Genomic DNA, 8,619 nt, shown 5'->3' on the forward strand with positions numbered 1-8,619 from the left:
AAATTGTTGGAAGAGTAATCAAGGGAACAAAGATTCTAGCGGAAATCAAAAGAATGTAATCCAGAGACAACGACCAGACATGGAAAACAGACAAATACAACAAAGAACATAAAGTAATTAAAATAGTACATACAAAGTAACAAAAGTAAATGAGCAACTTAGACTCCACTTAAAACTGGGGGCATGGTCAAGGTGCACCGGTAGGGTAAGCGTCCTCTGCTTTTCTAGAAACACCCGCCGAGTTGCTCATAAAAAGTCAAGTCCTGTGTAGACGAACGATGAAAGGAAAACTATATGTTACGTTGAACAAATCAGTTTTCATGGTGCAGATATCGACCATACAAAATTTTAGAATGGTGATCGGAAACATAGCATTATTTTTTCGGCCTTCGACATGAAATTACGTGATAATGCATTTGATGAATGAACGTGGTCATACGACAACTAATTTCTCCGAACACACTATTACGCACTTTCACGGGTATGGGACTGTGTAAACACTTCGATGCTTTACACCGCCCGTAAGAGATCCGAAATGAAAGCCAAGGGTGTTTAGAAACCCCTCAGTCCGTCATGTATTACCAATACCACATATGAGTGCAAACCGGGTCCAACTGTATTGAGTATACATGTTAGCACGAAAACGATAATTAAACCAAGTAAAGGAAAAGTCAGCTGATGGTCAGCGTCACTCATATCGTGAAATTGATTGGCTTACAGTGTTACGAAAGACTTTTGAGGATTTTAGCAGTTTATATCCATTAAGACAGTCAAATTATCTGCAAGAAACCACAATGTCCTAGCTTTATAATACACGAAATGAAGGGTGTAACAGATATACGAAGTGCTATCTTTTTCAACTTTATTGTTGTAGTGTTATTTAAAAAAAAAATAATAAACTGATATAAATTGCTTTAACTTGAAAAAAAAATACTATATTGTGTTCAAGTTCAAGAAATAATGAAAAAAATGATTCGAGATCACTAGATTGTAAAATTTGTCATTTTCATGTGTAAAATTGACAAAAAATATCAAGTTATGTCCTAGGACCCCGCTTTTTTAGGAACCCCGGCTAGCACCCCTTCTTTTCGAAGTGTCTAGGTCCGCCCCTGAATAAATGAGGCGACTATGGAAGCCCTTACATCATAGGCCGCCTTTGTATAGTATTTAATTTTGGTTTATTAGAATGTTAAAATTTCTTTCCTTTTTTTCAGTCATACAAGATAAAAATATAAATAGCATCCTAGTCCGTCCAGAAATCAGCTGATGCATGTGTTCTTAATTGATGTCGGGTCAAAATCGTGACAGCTAAATATAAAAACAACTCCTCTATTATTTTGTCGTGTTTACAGTTAATTATGATAGAAGTAAAATCGTCAAGTGAAAAAAGAAAAATGTCTCACTTTCCGCCGGGATTCAGCAGGTCAGTAACCCTTGTTCACGACAACTTCCCTACAAAAGATGCATTTCTTAACTGAACACATTCTTTATTGGTTAAACATTTCATTTCAGAAAACAATTAAAATTGATTACAGGTCAACACTGAAATAACTCAAACTTTTTAATTAAAGAAAAGGACTGATTTACAGATTTTTAGCTCTTACTTTATAAGGAAAACTTCGCCAGAACAAAACTATACTTCTAATTAACGACAAACAGAAATGGTACAAAGTTTACACCATTTTCGGTCCCGTGATATAATGAAGAAGAAAATAATAGCTTACCGGCTTAAGATTTTTTTTTGTAATATAAAACGTTGAGCAACTACGAAGTCCTATTTTAGGACTTGAATCATATGACATCTCTATGTAAATTTCAATGAGTTCTTTTTAAAGCAAAGTTTGAACCCCAACCGTACCTAAAGAGAGGAAACGAATGTAGACCATTGAAAAATATAAAAAAAAATATTCTTGATGCTTCCGTGGCCAATATTTCCTTCAGAGAAATATGTCCAAAAAAATGATCCAAGATATTTTGCTAATTTTGTGGCTTCATTTTCACTTCTTTTTCTGCACGATGCACGAACTACAAAAACAAGTTTTTATTCAGTAATATCTAGCACACTCACGACTAAGGCTGCAACCATGTGATTTTCTTGGGGAAGGAGGGTAGGTATAGATTTTTCTGAGAAAATCTCTTTTTCTTTTCTGTTTTCGTCTTTTGTGAATTGCATTTTTTCACATTACTGAAGACAAATTCATAGCATCCCACAGAAAATCAAATGGTTTCTACCGAGATTTGTAATATTCGTATTTATTTGACTACGATTACTTTTAGAACCGAATTCGACGTGGAGAGCACTCCTGTACTTGATTCAATGGTGTTGACTTTTCAGGTTATTAAGTTTACTTGTTAATGAGATAAATGCAAAAACAATGCAGATATCTACTTCTTATATCCCTGAACAAGTGATTTGACTCCTTATATAGTTATGACATTCATCAAGATTTTAACCATGGGTAAAGACAAGCTATATTTCTTTTAACTATTGTAATAAAAATGTTTTGTGGAGCGCAGCTTAATACGCCCACAGAGGTTGAACTCTGAACAGATGGGGCAAATATGGACACAAAATTCAAGCTTGATACAACTCTGAATTTGTGATTAAATGTTTGACATCAATATATATAAACAATTCACCAAGGTTTTTATTAAAATTGCTGAAAGGGTTTTTGAGTTATACCTGTAGTCCAAAAACATATAAAATCATCCCAAATATGTACTAATAAAGTCCCATAACTCAAAACGAAAAAATAGAAATTTCTAAAAGATTGATAGGGCAGCTCACATCAATAGAAGGAAACAATTCACCAAAATGCCACAAAAAAAAATTGGCAGCATTTGATTGTACCAAGTGTGGATGACAGGCAGACACCGGTGTACCATAATACTTCCTGTTTAGACAGACGGGCATATAAAAAACACTGACTCTTGTTGGTAACAAACAAAAGCAGAGTAAAAGTGCTTGAGTTCAGCACATTGTAAAAGCCTTTAGGTTCTTTAAAAATACTTCAAAATTTACTTCAGACACTGATATATTAAATTCTGTAAACTAATGATGGTCAGTTGAAATAAAAAAAATCTCATCTGGGTTTTAATTTTTGCAAAAAATCTAACTGACTTAACTCACAATTACAGAGGCTTCAGGTCATGAGTTTGATCCATAAAATTGTCAATAATTCTACTAAAATGCCATTTCAATAATTTTTTGGCATTCTACTATCCGTCGCCATACAAAAAGAAAAAAAGAAAAGAACAGCGTCACAATGTCCCAAATATGTACTAATAAAGTCCCATAACTCAAAACGAAAAAATAGAAATTTCTAAAAGATTGATAGGGCAGCTCACATCAATAGAAGGAAACAATTCACCAAAATGCCACAAAAAAAATTGGCAGCATTTGATTGTACCAAGTGTGGATGACAGGCAGACACCGGTGTACCATAATACTTCCTGTTTAGACAGACGGGCATATAAAAAACACTGACTCTTGTTGGTAACAAACAAAAGCAGAGTAAAAGTGCTTGAGTTCAGCACATTGTAAAAGCCTTTAGGTTCTTTAAAAATACTTCAAAATTTACTTCAGACACTGATATATTAAATTCTGTAAACTAATGATGGTCAGTTGAAATAAAAAAAATCTCATCTGGGTTTTAATTTTTGCAAAAAATCTAACTGACTTAACTCACAATTACAGAGGCTTCAGGTCATGAGTTTGATCCATAAAATTGTCAATAATTCTACTAAAATGCCATTTCAATAATTTTTTGGCATTCTACTATCCGTCGCCATACAAAAAGAAAAAAAGAAAAGAACAGCGTCCCAATGTCCCCCGCGAAATTTTCTAAGTCCAAGGGCTGTAACTTCTGTAAAATCATTCAACCATATCTGTAGTCGAACTTAATCTGTAACTTCTCCAAGTAAGACTACATACAAAAGATTAAATCAATTGATAAAAGCATTACAAAAAAGTGTTGAAAACTGTAAATTCACTGAAATGCCAAGGGTCGTAACTTCCGTAAAAACCATTCAATCGTTACCAAAGTCGAACTTAATCTGTAACTCTTAACAATAAGGCTACATACCAAAACTTACTTATTTGGTAGGAGCATTACAAAAAAAAGTGTGGAAAACGCGGGCGGACGGATACCCAGCATTTCTATGTCCCCTCGCGACGCGTTGCTGGGGACAAAAAGGCAATGGATAGTAAAATGCAAAGAAATCATTAAATGGCATCTTAGAATTACTGGGTATTGACAATTTTATGGATCAAAATCATGCCCTCAAGCCTCTGTGCTCACAATAATTAAAACTCAAATTATTTTTTACATTATAGTTAAGGGATATTTCTCGATACCACAAAACTGAAAAATCCATTTTTATTTAAATTATGTATTTGCAATAACTAATGCAGACATTGATTCTTATATTTACAGAAAACCTGTCAAACCACAACACAAACAACAAGTCTGTTGTAAAAGTTTAATTATATAAATACCAACAAAAACTTAACAAAGTCTTTTTATATGGAAGACATCCGAGTTACAAAAATAGATCTTCTAAAGCTGCTATTCAAATACACTTCTCTAATTATCTAAAAGTTGCTGTTCATTCACCATGCTGTTACATGGTAACATGTTTCCTACTCAATAATTTTGATGTGTGATTTACACTTATTTAGTTATTAAGGAACTTTTGCTAAAAAAAAACTGAGGATTTCTAAGAATTTTTGAAAAAAAAAGAATTTGTTTAAAAATGATGATCCAAATTTAAGATATTGCAAAAAAATGATAAAGTAGCTATTGTAATTGATCACATAATTTCAATGTGTTCCATGTGTACCCACCTACATACAAACAAAGCTTACCACAACAACAGTGGGATGGGCATCATTCTTTTGCACCAATTGGATATAAAATTGTAGTTTAATTGCCTCAAAAAATATTTTTCTGTGTAATCCTTTTCCGCCAGAAAAAGACTACCTTTTGTGCCAAATAGGGAAATTAAATATTGAAGATGTGAAAATCTAAAGTGATCATAAAATACAGAAAATGAATTAGAATTCAAGAAAAGAAACATAAAAAATACATGTATTTTAAAAATGTATCCAGAATAAAAACCAAATATAAATTATTTATTATAATTTTTTTTTTTTTTCATTTTAATTTGATCGTAATCATTTGTTTTTCAATTTTTAACTTTCAATTTTAAAGTTAACAAAAAAGAAAGGAGAAATAACTGGATAAAATTTCTGTAAATGATTTGATAGTTCTGCTATTTTATAATGAACAAAGCATTGCTCGTCCGTCCATCTGTCTATATGTCCCATAGCTGATTAAAAAAAAGGCCATATTCATTGGTTTACGAATGTAACTTTGTAATGCAGTCATTTAGATTGACTTAAAATATAAGATGAACAACCAAATATATAGACATTTAAAAAATAAAAAGGTGAATAATATACAATAACCACACCATGCATATAATGTAGCACAAATGTAAATTTACTTGTATTCTGGGGCAAAATGATTATTAATTTATTGGCGCAATTTAACTACCTAAATCGAAAAGTAAACTGGCGCAAAAGAGTTGTGGTGCAAAAGGCCTCTATTTTGGCGCAAAAGGTAAATGCCTATTGGGTCATGGAATGGATTAACAGAGTGAAGAACTGTATGGACAGACACAGAAACTAAAATTCTACAAAATATTTTTTGTTTAAAATATAGTAATTCTTAGTTAGCACTAATCCCCCTCTATCTACAGTATTATCTAATAAATATAAAACATACCAAGCTTTAAATGAGTAAGAACTACAATTCTGATATTATTGCACAAAGCAATACATTATCCTCAATCAGCTGCAAATATCAGAGAACCCTTGCAGTGACTGGATATCAACAAACAAGTTTAAGGGCAATAACTAAGTCAAAAATCATCTGAATACACAAAAATTAAAACCTTAACTGTTATTTATCTAGACATAGATATTTACCAAATATCATGGCAATACCTTTAAATATATCCAAAAGTAGTCATTAAAAGTAAAAATTTGATCAAAATATATGAGTGCAAGTGTAATAATGCAATCAAACATCATTAGGAGGAAACTAAATTAAAGCTTGAACAGTAACCCATCAAGATATAGCTACATACAAATATCAAGTCAATATCTCGAAGGCCATTATAAAAAAAGGCCAAGACTATCAATATGATGGAGAGACAGAACATTACACAATAAATATCTAAGATTCAACCTATTGACAGCACTATTGATGAAAATAATATCCTTAAATATCTACATAATAGAGGGAAAAAAACAATTCTAAATAATAACAAATGGCTCTAAAAGAGCCTGAATCGCTCATCTGACAAATCATACCCTGTGAACCAAGTAAGTAAAGGTATCATGCTTTGTTAGATAAAAAATGCTTAAAAAGAGCATATATTGATGAATGTTGTAAGTTCTAAAGAGTACCTTAGGCACTGTAAAATGTTGGGAAATACCTTCAAGGTGTTTTTAGAATATCTGAAAAAAATTTGGGCAGGCGTCCACCTATGCCCTGTCATCAAGTCTGAGGGGGCATTAACCCAGTATACATTTGCTGAAGAAGTGCATAAAATGAAGTTAGACCATGGCTATCCAACATTTTCATCATCCCCATTCACATCAGGAGACCATGTTCACTATATAAACCAATTATTGTTGAAATCAAAGTATAAAAATTAGCAGGAAAATGGCCGCCCAGAACAATCTTTTGTCATCACAATTCAACTTAGAACACCTAGTTTCCTAAAGATGGAATTTGAGCAACTGGTGAAAATGGCTGCCTAAAAAATAATTTCAACACTGCCAGTCAACTCAGAACATCATGTTTATCCTAAGGGTAGTTTTCATTTTCATTATTCTTCTATAGATGAAGAAAAAATATTTAAAAAAAAAAAAGCATTTTGACTCCTGTTCTATTTTTAGTAACAACAGCCACTTTTTTATGACTGATGAAAAATTTTAAATGATCAGTTTGTGGAGGAAATCCTAAAAAAATCATGCCAACTTTGATTAAATTTTGTTGCAATTGGTTTCAGAGAGTTGTACACATTAAAATGACATAAAAATCTATTTCAGGGGCCATAAATCCTGCAACAGGCAACAAATCATTTTGAATATTTCAGCAAAGGTCTGTCTTCCGATAGTGAACAATGTTACTCTCCATCAGATAGATATAACCATGCTGAACCCCTTTACTTTATGTAGGAATTTGCCTAAACCTAATGGTTTTGGAGATATATGCAAAAAACTACTGTCTGACCCCATGTTCTATTATTAGTAACGGCGGCCATGTTTTTTGATGGATTAAAAATCTAAACATATCGTTTGTGCAAGATATCCCAAGGAACATTCATACCAAGTTGCTTCCAATTGGTCAAGTAGTGTCAGGAGAGAGGTTTTTGCAAGAAATGACATTCAATATAGCCAAAAAAATATAGTAGAAAAAGGGCAATTACTTCAACATGGCTAAGGTCTCACTAACCACTTCCGGGTCAAATGGCCACCCCCCCTATGTAGTACCAAAACACACTGAACCTAGACATATGCATTGTAAGTGCATTATTTGTGTGTATTATGATTAAAAGTAGTCAAAATAAAGCTGAGAATGTGTACTTTAAAATCATATATGTAATTAACTACAAAAGTGTCTGAATATTGTTTACATGTGTGAGTAATTTGCCTCCATGTTGTCAGTTAGCAGAAAAGGTAAAAATGTGGATTTTCAGTATTATTTATTCAAGTAAATTTTGTGAAGAATTTCTACAATCATCGTACCATTAGCATAATGATTTTGGAAGCCTTGTTTTCCAAGCTTCGCAACGGTATGCAACTTTAAGATGTCATTTGTCCTGGGCATTCACAGTGAAACTTTGAAAATTACTTTTTTTAACATGTCAAGAATGGAAACGTTAGAAGTGGTTAGTGAGACCTAAACAGATTAAAATGAAAATTTGACCATAGATAGATCTCATCATGCTGCACACTTTTACCTCATGTCAGAATTTGTTTAAACCTAACGGTTTTGGGGATATTTTCAAAAAACTACTGTCTGACCGCTATGTACTATATTTAGTAACGGCGGCAATGTTTTTTGACAGATTATAAATCTAAACATATCTTTTGTGCAAGATCTGTGCCAAGTTTCATTTAATTCCGCTCAATAGTTTCAGAGAAGATTTTTGAAAAATTGTTAAAAGACGATGATGACGGACGATGACAACAACAACAGATGCCAAGTGATGGCAATAGCTCACATGGCCTTGGCCAGGTAAGCTAAAAATGTAAAGAAGTATATATTACTGCACTTGTCTTATTTCACACTGTACTGATAAGCAAAACACTTTTCTAAAATATCTTATTAAAACTATGAAGTAAGTTTTATTTGCTTGAAATGCACATCTTTAGCTAACACCTTTTCCCCTCATAAACAAATAACTTCACATTACTGTCTGCCTATTAAACTAGATATATATGAGTAACCTAATGAACAAGTCTAAAATTTGTGAAAAAAAATTCATCATGTAGTAAATATGTGTTGCAGGCAGTACAGAAAAACCATTTTACCTGAAGGA

The sequence above is a fragment of the Perna viridis genome, chromosome 5 (genome assembly GCF_037379345.1).
Source record: "Perna viridis isolate PV_CMFRI_1.1 ecotype Kerala chromosome 5, ASM3737934v1, whole genome shotgun sequence".
Classification (NCBI taxonomy): Eukaryota; Metazoa; Mollusca; class Bivalvia; order Mytilida; family Mytilidae; genus Perna; species Perna viridis.